The 17,706-nt window shown below is 42.1% G+C and overlaps 1 protein-coding gene across 1 annotated transcript in view; it reads left to right on the forward strand.

Annotated features, from left to right (window-relative positions):
* The first annotated feature begins 4,322 nt into the window (after nt 1–4,322).
* GRAP2 (GRB2 related adaptor protein 2) overlaps nt 4,323–17,706 on the forward strand; it is an 87,590-nt gene continuing 74,206 nt past the window's right edge. The window contains exon 1 of the mRNA XM_063323705.1: nt 4,323–4,386. The gene's annotated coding sequence lies outside the window, so the exon portion shown is untranslated. The remainder of the gene's footprint in view (nt 4,387–17,706) is intronic.

The following is a 17,706-nucleotide window of genomic DNA, read 5'->3' on the forward strand; positions in this document are numbered from 1 at the left end:
TTTGCTATTTCTGAGGTTAAATTCAGTTGTCTCTCAGCAATATTATATGACAGTTAACAGCAGGGAATGAAATATACTTTCAGCAGAATTGCAAGGAGGACTTTTACATTAAGTGACATATACTGGAGTGGTGGTTAAAATGCAGGGAGGGCTTTTTACTTGTGAAGATTTGCCACAGACAAGGTTACCACAAAAAAAAAAAAATCCAGCGTTCAGAATTTCTCTCCTGTGCCGCCTCTGCTAGGCAGTGTACAGAAACCCTTATTTCCTCTACCTCTTGTTGATCAGCTAAATATTGGCTTAAAAGGAAGGATGTCATGTATGAATTACAACCTCTGTTTTCTTCAGTGCATGGGTATTTTTAGAGGTCTCTGAGTCAACCACTCACCTCCGTCCAGCCTGAATGAATCGTATTGGTGACACCCTTTGCTGGCAGGATTAAATTCCTTCCTCTGCTGCAAACTCCCTGTCATGGAAAGAAGGATCTGGGTGGTTTGGCACACTGTTGTGCCTGTGGATGCATTCTGCTTTACTGACAGTCACGTTGCTTGTATGTGTTTAGCGACCTGTCTGAGGAGATGCCTTAAGTTCTGGCTAAGTCTCTACACAGGCCATGTCGTAAGTGTCTGCTCAGGAGATAGTCTAAGAGTGAGAACATCTTAAGAACTTGAAGGCAGAGTTGTTCCTGTAGTTCACGGGATTGTTCAAAACACGTGTATGTATCTGGACTGTTCTGGCAGGGTTAAGTGAAACCATCTATTTTAGTTATCATTGACTTAGTTTAGTTTATCATTGCTGTGGTAGATAGGGTAGCAAAACCTGCTTGGCTCAGTTGCACAGCTCACTGGGTGCCGTACAGTTCCTAGGAGCGGTCAGCAACCGCTTTAGCATCCGTCCTCTGCCCTTGCAACTGGTTCACTCTGAGGAGAATGGAAATTTTGTCTATTCTGTTTTGCCTTTGTAGCCAGGGAAGAAACTGGCAACTGTTTTACAAGGGTATGCAGAACATATGCTGGCCAGCTGCCAGGAGGAAAATTTCTCATTGCTGTAGAAGGACAGTGAGGCTTTAGTTTGTAAAACACAGTGCTTCAGAGTCTATTTAGTCTGTGGTTTGAAAAACAAATTGTAAAATAATGCTTTAGGAAGTCCATCACTTAGAAAAGTAGAGACTTGTTCAGAGTCATTATAAACCAGCTTTTGTATTGCACAGAATATTTCCAAGTTTTAGGGTAGTGGTTTCCCTCTTAATGCGATAAACTTCTTCATAGGTATTTCACTTGGGTCCTTTTTAGCTTTTGATCCTAAGTCTTCCACCTCCTGCCTGCTATTTCCTATAGCCGCCCATAGGCATCCTTCATACTATCCCTTTATGTATTTCCCCGCTACTATCCTGATGCTTAGCTGAATTGACATCTCTATTTGGAGGTATTTAAAAGACGTGTAGACGTAGCGCTGAGGGACATGGTTTAGCGGTAGCTTGGCAGTGCTAGGTTAACAGTTGGACTTGATCTTAAAGGTCTCTTCCAACCAAAGCGATTCTATGACTCTACTTTTCTGTTTATGAGAAGGGGAATAGAAGATAGACAACCCACAGATGCAAACGCTGTGCAGATAGCTAAGTAACACCCAGGCAGATGTGACTGTACAAATATTTGTCTTGTACACGCAGCAAGTTCTTGAGGATTAAACTCTTGAACAATGGGGACATGTTGATAATTTTGGTAGTGGCCAAGTGCAAAGGATAAGATGTGAGAAGTTTATTTTCAAGAGAACTGAACAGCTCTGTGTTTCCGATTGTAATTACTTAAACACATCTAAATCTGATGGCCTGTGTGACGTGTATTGTGAGAGAATAATGGCACAAAGTTGGAAAGGAGCCTACTGTAGTCATTCTGAGAACCAGAAGTAACTAGAGGCATCTTTAAGGCTTGGAGGGCATTGTCCAGAATCTGACCAGGTGCTGAATGGTGTTAACCATGATTGCCACCTGCCTCTTAATAATTTGCAGCTCCTGGACCATAATAACCTATATTGCCTTGGAGGCCCAGAACTGCATTTTTCATCTCCAAGACCATGCCTTTTGGTGTAGGAACCATAAAGAATGGGCCTTCAGCAGAAGACTGCACAGAAGTACTGTTCTGCAGAGGAAACTTCCTCCAAATCCCACCGGAAATGTGGAAAGTTCTGCTATCAAAACTGTTTGCTTTTTCAGCAGTATCTCCTTAATTATCTAGAATGAGATTCAGGATAATGGAATCTTAATTTTCCTCTTCTGGCAAGAAGAACTGGAGGTTAGGACCTTGTCCTTGAGCTCTTTGAATGAAATGGAAGAGGAGAACCCCTGAGGTGAAGGCAAACATGAAGACCTTGTGGCAGAAGTAAGGAGAGCATGATTTATCTGCTGGAACAACTGAATCAAGAGACGAGACAAAGATACAAAAAGAAGCTGATGCCATGGGGATGGTTGAATCTAAAATACACATAAGGGAGAAACGGAAATCAACAATATACCAGATTTTCATAAAATGAAAGTTTAATTTGTGAGTCCTCATTAGCAGTGAGGATAGAATAAATTAGCCACATTTAAAACAGCTCCTCAAAGCCCCGGTTTAAATGCAGCTGTATTTTGCAGACAACTGGGTAGCTGGAAAAGTATGCTGAACCCTTTCTATACAGACTTGATTTTAAGAATCAACAGAGGTGGTGGAAAATGACACAAAGGTAAAGGTAAATGACTCTTCACCTAAAACTGTACATGTCTTAACCATCAAAAACTCTGCTAGAAATAGTCATTCTGAAATGAGAATGCAGTTATTTGCTTCAGGTATTTGCTAATGGTATGCTAACACGTATCTGATGCAAATACTTATCGACCTGATTCCTACTTAAACAAGTGAATTTTAAAAGCCTGACCAGTTTAAATAGACAATAGTGGGGGCAGGAGATGTGGGAACAAAAATAAGGAAATAATGAGTCTGGCATGATGCTTTTCTGGGAGGTCTTTGTATACTGTGTCAAAAGTAATTGTAAAAGTTTAATTTAAAATGAGCAAGGACTCATATCCAACTATATGCTGGGGTGGGTACCAAACCTCAAATCTCCGGGTAGTGTATGGGATTGACCATCACCGTATTTATTTTAGATTAAAAGGATCTTTTTTAAAGCCATACGATTTCTTTCCCCCACTCCCAGTGCTGCTGATTTATATAAAACATTGTTTTGGGATCGCTCAAATCTGCAGATGAAGATGGAAAAAATTCCACGCATTTCCTCATGCAACTTTCTCAAAGCACGCGGAGGGAAGCTGCGGCAAGACCCAGCCCACCAAATGAGAAGTCAAAAGGGAAAGTAGGAAAATCGTATTTAGTTGTCAAAGAGAAAATACTGAGAAATACTTTTTCACAAAACCATTTAAAAATGAATTTGAAGCTTCAACCGAAGCTTTACAAATATGAAGATGTATTTCTTTAATTCACTTAATCTGCTGCTTCTGTAGCTGTTGATGATTGCTTTTGAGGTGTTTTCCCCTATCCAAAGGAAAAATGTGTTTAAGTTATCGACTAGAAACTTGTCTAAACTAAAGCTGAGGTTTTTGACATGAAGAATACATTTATGAGGTCGGCTTTTTGTTCAAAAGCAGTCACTTCATACTGCAAAAACTGGTAGCAGCAGTTGCTGCTACTGCAGCTTTCAGGCGCCATCGCAAGGAAGGGGAAGGGAGAAAAGCGACAGTATGCAGTAAACAGCAGCCCACTACGTGGCTCCTCTTCTGGAAGGGTGAAGCTTGAACTAGCCCTGCACTTCACAGGCTCCTTCAGACTGAATTTTGTAACCCGTAGGGTGGAGTAGGCAATTTGAGGGAGGTGGAGCTGCTCCACTGACTGGTGACAGCTGTGGGACTGAGGGACTGTCATGGGAGAGCAGTGAAACATCCATCTCCTCGGAAGGGAAGCCTGGGGGGGCGTATCAGACTAGGGAAAGAGGATGAGAGTTAAAAAGGGGATACTGTCAGAAAAAGTACCTACAGTTTTAACAGGGATTTGGTTTCTGTTTCCCAGATCGGCCATTCACCTAGAGAAAAAAGCATCCTCACAAAGTCCGAGTGCAACGCAGCCTTATGTGTCACACAGAGTGCCCCACTGTCCTTGCCACAGTCCCAGGGTTGATGTTGGCCTGATCTACGTACCAGAAAGCACTTACCCAGCCCGCAGCATACTAAACAGTAGCATAGCTAGGTGCAGATTTACAGGCAGAGCAGCTGCTGGTTTCAAGATTCATGTACGCTTTTCTCTCCCTCTCCACCTGCGAGTTTTATCTTCCACAGCGTCCCCATGAGCACTGCCTTGCAACCCAACGACAAGAATACGCTGAGGACCAACTAAACAAGTGGGAACGCCACCTTTATATCCTTCCTCTGCTTCCTAGGGCCAGCTGGGGATGAGTTCAGCCTCTGAGCTAATTAATTATGCTGATTTGAAATAACCCTGCAGCCATTTATTACCGTTCGGTATATTCCTTCTTTGGGATGCAGGAGTGTGTCTGGAAACGGCATAATTTCCCACCTGTGGAGGAATGCGCTGATGTCTCTTTGTGGAAAGTTTTATGGCTCCTTTTCACTGGGAGACATGACAGAGAGCCCTTGTGGGCAACGATCTGCCGTTTGCTTGTCACATGGTAACGTGCCGATGCGAGATACCAGAGCACAGCTAGACACCCGTCCAACTCGCATGAGAATGCAGATAAGATGCAATCGTTTTGCTTACGCTGTACTAAGTATTTTTAAATTATGTTATGCTTACGAGAATTACATTAATATTTTAACGAACTAGAAATCAATTTATTACAATATTTTAGAGACAGGCAGGTCTGAACTGTTGCATACCAGCTTTTTGCAACAAGCAATATTGGCTTTCTGTCTGTATACTTCCAAGCCCCAGTGACCAAGCAGGATGTGTTTTTTTTCTCAATAGTCTATTTGAAACAAAAGCTTCTCTGCCCTGTACTTCCATGGTAGTGGCTTCTCTTTTATTCTGGAAATGCTTAGTATTTTCTTGTTGGCAGAAATGTCTCTCTATTGGAGTAAAGTGCATCTTCCAGCACCTTCAGAGAAGTCGGTCACTCTAGGATGCTCTGAAACCGTTTTCCACATCCTACAGAACAGGATGCGAAAATTTATCTGGCAGAGTGACATCTCTTCCAGCCACATGGGTGCTCTGAATGCCACCGCCATTCCCCAGCAGTGAGTGATGCTATGGTGGGGTAAAGCAAAAGCAAGAGTCATTTCTTCAGCTTAGCTAACAACGGAAATGCATTTTTGTTTTCGTGTCGATCTAAGGACATCTCTCTAATTATGGACTTGCCTAGAAAACTTTTTCAGCAATTGTTTAATGCCTAGAAATAACTGTGAGGTTTTAATTCCCTCAAGGTCAAGGGAGCAGCAGAGGGGACTGGGTGAAGGGAAAGCTTGCTGCGTCCCTGACGAAGCTGCTCATGTTGTATGAGTAACTGCAGAGTTTTGGTTTGGTGATTGGTGAGCCAGAGCCTCTGCCCAGAGCTATAGAACCATTTAAGTGAATACGCACAAATGTGTTGCCCGATTTTGAAACGCTCTGCTTAAGATGATCGTTACTGGTTTTCATTATTAGATTTTAGCCTTTGCTAATAATGATGACTTAAATTACAAGGATTACTTAAACCCTCGACAGCCTGAACTCTGTTGTAGCAGCTTGGCACATTCAATATTGTACTCACCCGGGGTGATGGTAAGAATTGCCTGCAGCACAAAGGGTGATGCTCATAATATGCGCTAACCGTGAAGGGCTGACACGCTTAGCTGAGCTACCAGGGAATTTGCACTCGGCAAGCACTAGGAAGCAGGCTGGGAGTGGAGAGAATTAAGAAATCTGAATATGTGTAGCATGGACTGCGTAAGCTCACCTGGCCTTGGAGGATAGAGAGACTCGCCAGCTGCCTGCACACTATCCCCAGAGGAAGGTGTTGGCTTCAGGATTGCTCACTATAGTGTTCCCCAAAGATTGAAAGGCATTGAGTGTAGAAGTAAGGCAGGTGGTCTTCACAGAAGCTTTGCTACTGGGTGGAAGAAGAACTGACTTTGAGTTTTGGTGGCTACTTGTGACGCTTTTGGGGACTGGCAATCAAGGATCAAGCAGGATGGTTTTTGTGGCTTTCAGAGTGCCTGTAGCTAACTGTTTCTTGGAAGAAGGTTTCAGGGCGACACAGGAAGCAGGGTCTGAGGCAACATTATCTCCTTTCCTGTTTAAGCCCCCTGTTTGTGAAGTAGTTTGGTTTGTTTCTGAAAGGCAGGAAGCAACACCTGCAAGGCGGCAAATGAAAATATTGCCACAGAAAAGGAATGTATCGCAGATGGTGGGGGGAGGATGTTGTAATCATGTTGGTCGGAGTGCAAATGGCTCAGCATAAATATGATCGTCCATTTCAATGCACTCTACAAATGGGTATGTGCCACAGGAACATCTGAACTGACAAACCAGACAGACCAGCCAGCCTGATTACTGCTCAGGGACTTTCTCAAAGGTGATATGGTGATACTGAATAGATTCTTTCTCATTGATGTGTTCAGTCATTTTTTGCGTCTAGGTAAATCTCTGGTGTTCATAACATCCTTTGGCAAGGAAATCCACAGTTCAACTATGCCTTACTTAAAGGGCTAGCATTTTCTTTATTTTTTTTATCTGTCACCTTTGTTTCTTTGCTCTTGTATTCGAGTCATTCCGTATCCACTCTCTTACTATTTTACCCATGATTTTTAGGGGTCTGATGCCCATCTCTAACTTTCACAATTCTGCTATGATTCTAGGGACAAGTTTGGGGCAGGGGGACCAGACCTTGATACGATATTAAAAATGTGGGTGCATCATAAACGTATACAGTTGCATAATGATGATCTACTTTGGTCTCTATTCCTTTCCTAACTTGTCAATGCCATTCCACTTGCTTTTTGGCCACTGATGAGCAATGAACTGACGTTTTCACAGTTCTCTTACAATACCAAGACCTTGCTTCAAAGTGGTGTCTGTCATCTCAAAAACTAACCACGGTGGACATAAAATTACTGTTTTTTCCGATGAATGGTGCTTTACCTACACTGTAACCCCCCTCTGCCTTTTTATGACACTTCTGTCCAGTATTTTGGCAACACTTTGTGGACAATCTTTGTCTTTAGTGCTCTGATTAATTTATACTTCTCAAAGTTTGTCATCACATGGCATGCTCTTTTTCTAGGTCATTTCTGAATATGTTGAACAGGACATGTTCCCATACAGATTCCTAAGGGATGGTTGGGGTTTTTTTGTGGCCTCCTCCTACTGCAGAACCTCTTTTTTCCTATCTTTTACCTGATACATGATCATTTGAGGACCTTTATCCCATGGCAGGTTAGTTTCTTTAAGAATGTTAGCTGAAGATCTTGTTGAATACCTTTGTATTTATAGAGAAGGAAGGCTTGAGATTCCCACAGAGAGTGAATGCCCCGGCTGTGCCATGCCACAACTGGGGAAGAACTGTCTGCTATCAGGTAGTTCTTTAGAATAATTTAAGGGAAACTGTGATGAATATCAAATTGCAATCACTATAGCAAATTGCACATAAGCATAAGTTGCTAAATCTAAGTTTGTTTTCTATTAATAGAACATCAACTATCAAAAAGAAAGTTTCAATCATCTCGTTAGTCCGGTGTGGGATCAGTCAAGGAAAATGAGATTTGGAATTGGAATTCATAGGACGGTCTTTCTGATGTACTTAAATGGTGAGAGGGGGTGGCTCATCTGTAAATATTAACGGCTAAGCTACTTTAACTGATCAGAATATGGAGTTTACACCGCTATAATTTTAATTTTATGTTTATTCTGTGCATTCAGAAAGGGCTCTGCATTCTAAGATCTTAAACTTGGAGGAGTCTCATTTCCTCACTAATATGATCACTGTAATAAAAAACTATGTTGTTGAATCATGAATAGGATCATCAGAGGATAAAGCCTGACCTGCTGATAAACCATATGGTACTGTATGATATTATAATGATATCACTCCCTTCCCCCTACACAGCACTCATTTTTTAATACTAAGTGAACCCAGGTGGCATTGTGAGTGACCCAAGCCTCCTCCTTGGTCTTCTCTGCTGATGCATGTCAAGATCACTTAGATGTTTTTGTGGTGTGAAATGTGTGACTGGAATAAAACCGCAAGACAGACTGTCAGCCAGAGATACTGACCCCCGCGGGGGGGAAAAGTAAAATATATTAAATGAGGTTAAAATGAATAATTATCCCTCAGCATATTACTGACTTGTTCTAATGCCAGTACTATCAATAGAGAATTTTGTGCAATTTCTTTAAAAATAAGCAGGTAAATGGGTATTGCTGTCTGACATCAGAACAGGATATTGCAATAAACCTCCGCATGTTCAGTAATTTAGAACGCTGAATCTTCTGGCTTGGCTAGATAAATTACTTGAAGGCCATCTCCTTGCCTAATCCAGGGAAATCGTGTAAGTCTTGTCAGTTACGGTACAATTCAGCAAAGTTAGAAAGGCTTGATGTGTATTCAGACTGCTGTACGGTCTAAAGAAAAGCCCCGCTTCCAAAAAGTTACCTACAAGTGTAAATATTGATGAAAGAGTAAATTTAAAAAATAAATAAATAAAAATAAAAATTGAAAATGGTGCAGCGGTGGGACACATCACTTTCCAACCTGCCTTGGCAATCCATAACAATACAGGAAACATTGTGTTCAGGTAATTGTTACACTTTCTCGAGATAAATCAATTTGGCAAAATTAAGTGCTGGTGACATGAAGGCAATAGGAGCAGTTTATCACGCCAGCACTCTTGGTTCATTCTGAAACTATAGCAAAAAGGCTATTTTCAGTGAATTCTGATGAACTTGAGAATGACTTAGCGCTCCCTGAGATTTTCTTTTATTACTGAATAAAAAAAACTATGATAAAACAGTTGTGTTTAAGATAACTACATTCTTATTGATTAGAATGTCTTATTCTACTGCCAAATGGACTGTGTTTACAGAGAACGGAGACTTCTCTTCTTGTAACTTAGTTACAGTCAGGAAGACCCTGATGGCTTCATTACATTTGAGACAGGACAGCACTGTGCAAAGCTTATGTCCAGAAGGACAATGAGGGTCTCTTTGTCATGAGAAAATTGTAAATATAGTTTAGAAGATAGGAATCTCTTAGCAAATTTATCTAACTCTCAGTAGCTCAGTAAGAACAGTAATAAATCAAACATAACTATACAACATGAGTGGTAGAACACTTCTGAAAAACACATCGATTTTATATTCTGATTGCATTTTAAAAAAATATTTTATAACTGTTGAGGTTGCTTTTATAATCCAGTATCAGTATGCCACTGTCAAGATAAGTAAAACTCTTTATCCATTCATGATGGATTAAGATGTTCTCAGACAACCTTTTTGATAGGATCTGTGGATGGTTGGATGCTTAAAGTTCCTGACCACCAAAACTATGAAAAAGTTTACTTGCAATGGCATCTGCCAAAAAATGAAACTTTAACCCAATTCAGCAATAGAACAGATGCTTTCCACAGGGCTGGCAATCTAGTATCCATATGATAAATGCCCTTTATGAATCACATTGCCTTATTTCTCATTACCTGTTGAACCAGTATTGCCATTACGGTGTTCTAATATAGTGCATGATTTGCTTAAAAGGGATTTCCTCGTGTCTCTCCAAATGAGGCCTAAATCAGCAAAGACCTCAGTATGAGAAAAATAAGAATAAGCGCTTGCATGGCACCCATTCTTTGGGATTTTGTGATCAGTGCTCTAGGAAGTGAGCTGAATTGATCAAATTATTGCAAATTAATCTGCAGCTTCTAAACACGGGCCTCACATCTCTTCATGATTCATCATCCTGTGATCTTGTGAAACAAACAAGTGAGTTAGTCTTGGTCAGACAACAGGGATGACAGCTGATTGAATTCTTTTTTATATCAGAAAGAAAGCAATGAACCTGTCCAGAAACTTTAGGAAAAATAACTCTGTTGTAAAGTTTAGTGGCGTTTATGCCACATATTGGTAACTGGCTTAAAGACTGTAGGTCAGCTGAATCCCAGGACATGGTGAAAGTCATTGAGAGCTGTTTTTTCCCCTCAAAACATTCATTATAAGAATTGTGTGCACCCACGGGATCACAGAATATGCTTTATATTATTTCCTGAAGAAAATATTTTCTGCTGTTCCTCTAAACAATAGCCTTGAAACTTTTTTTGAGAAAATATTTCAATGTTACGTTCTGACTCATGACATGAGAGGAAGATATCATGCCTCTCATGTTTGTTCTGCCCTTTGAGAAGGTAATTCCAAGGCCCTCACTGAAAGCATTTGTAAAATGGCACGTTTCTTTGTCCATCTACGGTTAGCCCTGAACATTGGCTGCCATTGCATATGTGGCTCGAGAGAAGTCTGGAGGCAGGACACTCAGAATTAATACAGAAACTTTCTTGTAGGCTTAGTGGACCCATTATTACTGAAAAATACAAAATACCTGTTCTCGCTAATTAATATAATGCACTGTGGAGTGACACGGAAACTTTTTGTTGGTCATCTGGCTGCTCTTAATGCTGACTATCAAATTATAAATGCTTTAATACATCATAATACAGGTGATTTACAGAAACATTTGGCATGAAAACAACTGCCCATCTTAGTTTGAAAATAATGAACTAAAATCAACCAGTAAAATTGATTTTATGCAGACTCTTGCAAAGAAGTCATTTGATGATGATATTGTGGCTCTTAACAGAGCGACTCTCATCAACGCACTAGGTCCCAGACAGAGTACTGAGGATTATGCATTAGCAATGAAGGAAAATGTCAAGATTCAGGATCCTGTTTGTTTATAAACTAAGCCACAAGCATCAAAGCTTGAAGTCAAAGAAAATGTGTGTGTGTATATATATAAAAAATATCCCAAACAGTTGACAGTACCACAGATGCACAAATGTAGTTGAAGTGCGTATGCTGTGAAATCTAATGAGCAATCTTGCCGTTGCTGATGAAGCTCTTGTCAAGACTGAACAATTTATTCGTTATCGCTGTGGCCATACCAGTGACAGCACAACTGTTAAAAACACCAGATTAGTTCTTATTTTCCCCTAAAAAGTAAAACAGTAGAAAACATTCTACCCACTCATCCCACATTGATACAGCATATTCACTGAGCAGCCCTAAAAGTTAGCTGCTGGCACCAAATGGTCTTAAATGTGATCATTAGCAAGCTCAGAGCCATGTGGAGAAGGAAAGGTAGAGAGAGATTTCTAGCCTGCGTGGAAAACTCTCCTACATCAAGAGTCACTGGAAGCTGCTTGCATAAAAAGGCCAAAGAGCCGTACGTACATCCAGCAGCTGCCCCACAACATCATGCAGTCTCACCATGGTATAGAACACAATGTGCAGCTGGTAGGTACGCAGGGAAAGCGTGTAAAATTCAAAAGAGGAGTAAACCTATCTACTTGTCATACAAGGGATGTGCGCCAATTTTGTAGGACCCGTGTAAAAATTGAGTAAAATCCATTTTTCTCTCAACTGTGCAACAGAAGGTACCATCTGCAGAAATCCAAGAGCCATATAGCATATGGTAATATTTTTTCCTTCTTTTCTTTAAATGGTAGGAAAAGTCAGTTAACGTGGCTCCCCTCCCTTACTAGTTTCTCTTTGTCGCTTTTTCATGGCAGGTTTCTGACAACACAGCTATCCTAAGAGACACAAGTTGCTCATCATGACTGATGTGAGGAAGACCCCAGTGCATGGAGTTTCTCAGACCTTCCGTTGGCAACTCCGAGCCTGGGGCGTGCCGTTTCAGTCTACGCATAAGTGCAATAGCAAAACTGCATCTTCTCTGGCACAGTTCGGTTGTGCTCATGGCATACTCTGCTGAGGTACAAAATGCAGGTTCGCACACGACTTAGAGCTCCATTCAAATTCAGGGCACTTTAGTAGTGTGAGAAAGAAGTCTGCAGGGGGAGATTTGTCACGTGAGGGACTCCTCCAGGTGAGCCAGAGTTGCAGTTTCTTCTAATAGCTGCAATGTAATTCTGGGGCTGCACAAGCTGATGTCATGTAAGTCCCTGCACCTGCGGTTTAGACAGATCTGTACTACCATTTCCTTCTTGACGGATAATTTACTTTGGCTTCTCATTGTAGGCATATACTGCGTTGTTCTTCATGCACTGCTAACCGGAGCGTTCTTTGAGGAAGCTAGATTTTTTTCGGAGATTGTCTCTACGAGCAATTTCTCCAGTAGCCTGATATGCCATATCCCATTAAAGATTACAAAGCAGAGTCAGCAAGCATGACAAGGGAGTTTAAAAAAAAAAAAAAAAGTTTAAATTTATCTCTTGATTTGAGAATGTGCAAGTGAAAAAAATTTTGCCTTCAATAATTACGTTGCTGAAAGAAATAGAGCTCAGAGATCATAGAAAGGCCAGTGTAGTAATTGCTTGTAGTACTAAACAGTTGATACAGTGGGGAATTTGAATTGCTTAATGAACTGATTTAAAGGTAGATATGTTGTGTCCTTTGACAATGACTGCATATGTTCTACCAGACACCCCGAGACGGGTGTTTAATTCTTCTCTCTTTTCCTCTTTCTTCCACCACTTATACGAAGATGAGGCAATAATATCCCTCCAGTAATGGGAAGACGTGAAATGTCTGTACAAATTCATACATTTTGAAAAAGCTTTAAGCATCTTAAATTTGGGTAGGCATTTTCACTCAGGACCCTCATGCTACAGCTTCAGCAGAAAACACCTCCAAAGGTCTTCCAGTTAGATAACAATATGTATACACTAGCTGACACCTTCTGGCTTTCTCACGTTGGAACCTAACCTGGTGTGAAGCTGACGAGTATAACCTCTGTAAAGCAGAGCTCTGCCTGAGAAATGTTGTAGGTGTGGATCCTTTTCCTCTCCTGTGGCCTGGGTGGCTCTTATTCTTCACTGAACTCTCGTTCTCATGCTAGTACTTTATCACTGTATTGTACATGCTGGCCTACCCACCCAAAACTCTCCTGATACCAGGAAATGCTGCTTTTATCATCCACTTTCACTTAACTCATCTTCTTCCTCTCTCCCCCTCCACTGTCATCCTCCTCCCTGCCCCCAAACACTCATTTCCTTTGATATCAGAGAAGAGCAGAGACAGTTAAGCAGGCAAATATGCTATCAGCCAGGCTTCTGCCATTCCAAGAAGCTCTGTAAACCTCCTGAAAGAAAAACAGATTTTGTGTGAAGGGCTGGCTACGGTTTCCTGTGCAGGACCCTCCTAAACTTTGTCCTCAAAAGGAGGTGGCGGCTGTCACCTTCTACAAGCAGGGGAGCAGGCCTGCTGTGACAATATCTAGGTTATTCAAGATTAAATGCTTTAAAGTCGGGGTGCTAAATTCTTCTGTGGATTTTTAAGATGTGTGCCTCTCAAGAGTGCTGATGGGCGCTTGAATTCAGCATTTTTGTCGAAGCTGAGGCAGGTGGGCTCCACAGGGTTTGTAACCCTGCTTTGTGTGCCCAGACCCCTGTCCCAGTTGCGTGTTCAGGTGAGAACTAGTGTGCACGGTCCTTTTGTATGCCCAGGGAAGGAGCCAAGGGGTGCTCTGGTCTCGGTATTGGAGGGAGCAGATTGTGCAGGACACTGTGACGCAGCCTGAGACCAGCACTGCAGCGACGACCGTGGCGTGGAGACCGCACCGGGGCGAGCAGCTGGCTGCAGACCGCTCTCAAAAAGTCAGGCTCCATTTATTCCTGGTTTTGTATAAACATTTAGGCATCTAGTTTTAGGCTCCCAGGGCTGGGTTTTGGAGGGGGACACTTGGAGGAGTTTAACTACCGCTCGCTTTGTTTTCCTGCAAATCTCAACAGGAACAAAAGGTGTGTTTTAATCAGCACACAAAGCTGGAAGTTCTAGGGCTCGGTGCATTTGACTTGGGTGATTCAAAATTTGGTTAGTAGCTGGGGGAGAACGGCAGGGTGTTCTGTCGTTCTTTCTGCTGCCCTCTAACCCTGCCTTTGCAGTGAGTCAAGAAGCTCTGGCCCAGCCATCTGAAACAACTGGGTCGCTTTTCTTGCGCAGCAGCTCGGGGTACGCCATTCTAATCAGAGACTCAACACAGCAGACCCGTATTAGACTTTAAACGATTGCTGAGCAACAGTAGTACTAGGAGTTAAGTGAAATTTAAAAATATCCCAGATGGAAAAATGGTACAGTTAAAAGCCTCATCTGAGATGATTTCCCCCCCCCCCCCCCCCCCCGTGGAATTATGGAAGACAGTTTGAAAGGGCTTAAACAGAACTTTGTTGCTGCAAGGAATGGATGACAGAAAAAGGCAGGCAATCAGAACAGACTTTTATTTTCTGACAATAGCCGGTTTTGAAGCACTAGACGTATTAAATAGTCTTGTGTTAGCTCAAACAGTAAAACTCAGTTATGAAACCATGTAACAGAAATTTGAAAGGTATTGCATTTGTACAAAGATGGAAAGTCTGGGAGATCCTAGGGTAGGCTGCAAACGGTTTGAAGAGGCAAATGGTGTTTTCGCCTACTTCTTGCTGACTCCTGATGTCCCTCATAAAAAAAATCAGGCAGTAACAAAGCTTCAAGGCCAAGAAAAAGAGAGCCCGTAGAGAACTAAAACTAATGGTTAGAAAGAGGAAAAAAATTGCCAAACAGAAGTTTGGCAGGTCACACAGCAGCTTATGGACGATATGCTTGATTTTATGTGGTTTGAGAGAGGGACCTAGACAGGATTAAATCTACATCTATTGAGCACTGGAGCAGAAACTGATCTGTTACACTCTTTATATATGCAATAGGTAGTCAGAAAATTAATGTCGCATTGCTAAGAAAAGGCAGGGCATTCCTTTTCTAGAAAATTCAAAACGCTGTAAGAAAAGGTATCAGAGAGTATATAAAAGGCAGAGTCCACACAAAAAAAAACTCCGCATGAAAAGCTACTTATGTTGTGAAAAGCAAAATAAAGCCAAGACAATCCCTTGCATTTAGAACAACAACCGTGGTTCTTACAAATTCCATGGTTTGGCAGGAGTTTAATTTTGGCAGTGTGCTCGGCACAAACAAAAACTGCGGGTCTCTGGGACTCAGTGGACAGTGCTGCAGTGGAAGATTAGTGGGCCATCAGATTGATGTGTGTTTTTTTCAGTTAAAGGCAGGCACACAAACCAGCGAAATGGGGCATTTGACAACAATAATAGGCAGTGAAAGTAAAAAAAAAAACACAAAAGTGTTTATAGCGATGAGCGTACCCTTTTTAACAGAATGCGGGGTATATAACAAAGCAGGAGAGAGGTGTATTTTGTGGTATCAGGAAAAAATACCTAATAATCTGAAGATACGCAGGCATTGGTCCTGCAAGCAATATCCTCTTTCAGGACTAAGAAGCAAATTACTGAGAGAGAATACGAAGTTGTTTCAGAGGGATGCAAGAGCTCCCGCCAAAGAATTATATTTTGCCCCTCTCATTAGAAAATGTCTTCTCTTAGGCTTCAAGAGGAGCTGGGCAGACCCCCTGCTCTGCGAGCTGCGGAGCAAACGGGCGCGTGAACAGCAGGGATGCTACCAGAGCCTCCCCGAGTGCCTGCGGCCGGCTTTGGGGCAGTCGTTGTCAGCCTCCCGCTGCACGTGAAGCCTCGGATGCTATTTTCAAGTACATTCACATGCTCCCCACTCGTGAGAAACGCAGGTTCATTTGTTTATCACAAGCCGGCAGTGCGAAAGTGCTTGTAAATAGCACTCTGCCATCTCGCCCACGCGGGGCCCCCCCCATTCTCTGGGCAAGGACCTCACCAGTGTTGCCTCCTTCCCTCGAGCTGCTGTATTGCCGTCACCTCCTGCCTTAGCGCTGCTCCCCCCGTGGGCCCCGAAGGCAGGCACCACGTTCAAACAGCTCTTGTAGTTGTCGCAGGTACAAACACTGGGAGGGCTTCAGCGGAGACTCCTGTCAACTTCTGAAGGTGCCCAGAGCCCCCTGCTTTGGTCCCAAGAAACAAAAACATGAACTCTGCACGTTGCAATACAGCTGAAGTTCTTCAGCAATACACTTTGCGCTAACAAAAAGGTCAAAGACCGTCAATTTCTCTTTACTCACAAACAAGGAGCGAAGGCAAGGCTCCCTGGATGGCTGAACTAAGTGGTTTTATGCCCAAATTACCCGCCCGAATTGGCAGCCTGACCGTGCCAAGCTGTCTAATAGGCAGAGGGTTAGAAACCACAATAAAGAGGCTCCAGTTCTGAAGGTAGTAAGTGACAATTCAGTTTGTTCGCACCTCTTTGAGGTGAACAGAAGGGTAGTCTTAGTAACAGCCTGGTTATCATTGGAGATCGGTGGTATGCACATCACAGGCGCTAAAAAAGCTGGATGTCTGTATGTTCAAACAAAGCAGATGTCACTGACCACAATCCACAGGAGTAAGAAAGAGTAATATATTTTTGCCTGAGAGATGAGCACTCGCTGAAACCAACCACAAAGCGTGGCTGGTATTGTGACGGGCAAGAGAAGCCTGCCACAACCTACCTATCCGTGACCAGGAATAAAAGTTACTCTTTACAATACTCCTGTTATTTGAACACAAAGGTGGATGTCTGCTGGCATAAATTACTGGTTTTCCCACAGGTAATGAAATTAATCTTACCAACACTATACGCTACAAATGTTAGTTCCTGGATACTTTTCCTCTTTGGTGACTTTTCTGGTTGTCTAGTTAGTACAGAGATAAAGGTTTGGTGACTTCTTGTTCAGTAATTTATTTAGTCTCGAGACTAAATAAACAACTCGAGAATTAACACTGAATTTGCTGGGGAGGGAATTTGAAGAAATTAGTTCCTTCCATTTTTACCCAGGATCATCCAAGAAATGAAAAATCCCTTTTCCACCCGAGAAGACCTAAAACTACTTTTCCTACCTGCCAAACCCACAAGGAAATCCTGGATATGAGGGAGAGGCTCTATGAGATTCACATAAACGTGTTTCAGACATTTCCTGTTGTAGCTTTTCTCCTTTGCAGGTGACATTGAGCCAAAGACGGGGGCTGAATTGCTAGACTCTCACCTGGGAAGTGGGATACCTGTGTTCGTCACGAACACTTACGTGTTTAATTCAAAGTGAGCAGTGTTAATTGTGATGAGAGTTACATTGCAATCTTCTCTAAGCAGATAGTTAAAGCATTCTCTTAAAAAAAAAGGCACCTTTTGAGGATAAAGACACTCCATCTCACATTTTTTGGCAAGCTATTGCTTCATACACATATTTGGTAAGGTTCACTTCCTTTGCTTTATTTTTGGTTGAAGATGCCTGAAACAAGGAAAAAATATTTTGGTTTGGATTGAACATTTTTCTAATTATTTTTTTTTTTAATTGAAAAAACTTGGTTTGGATCAGACAAAGGAAAGTACTTTTGTTTTGCGTGCTGAAACAGCTGGGAAAATTGTTCATACAACCCTAATGCCAGCCTATTGTGGGGGAATAAAGAGAGGACAACAAGATTTATTCACGTTCGATGATCTAAAGCCTCCGTGACTGTAAGACCCTCAGCTAGTGGTGACTTGGCATGATCCGTGGCACCAAATGTATTTGAGGAGCCAGGCCTCTTCCGATGGCCTGCTGTTTGTGTAGCAAAAA

This window comes from Chroicocephalus ridibundus, chromosome 1, assembly GCF_963924245.1.
Source record: "Chroicocephalus ridibundus chromosome 1, bChrRid1.1, whole genome shotgun sequence".
In the NCBI taxonomy this organism is placed as follows: Eukaryota; Metazoa; Chordata; class Aves; order Charadriiformes; family Laridae; genus Chroicocephalus; species Chroicocephalus ridibundus.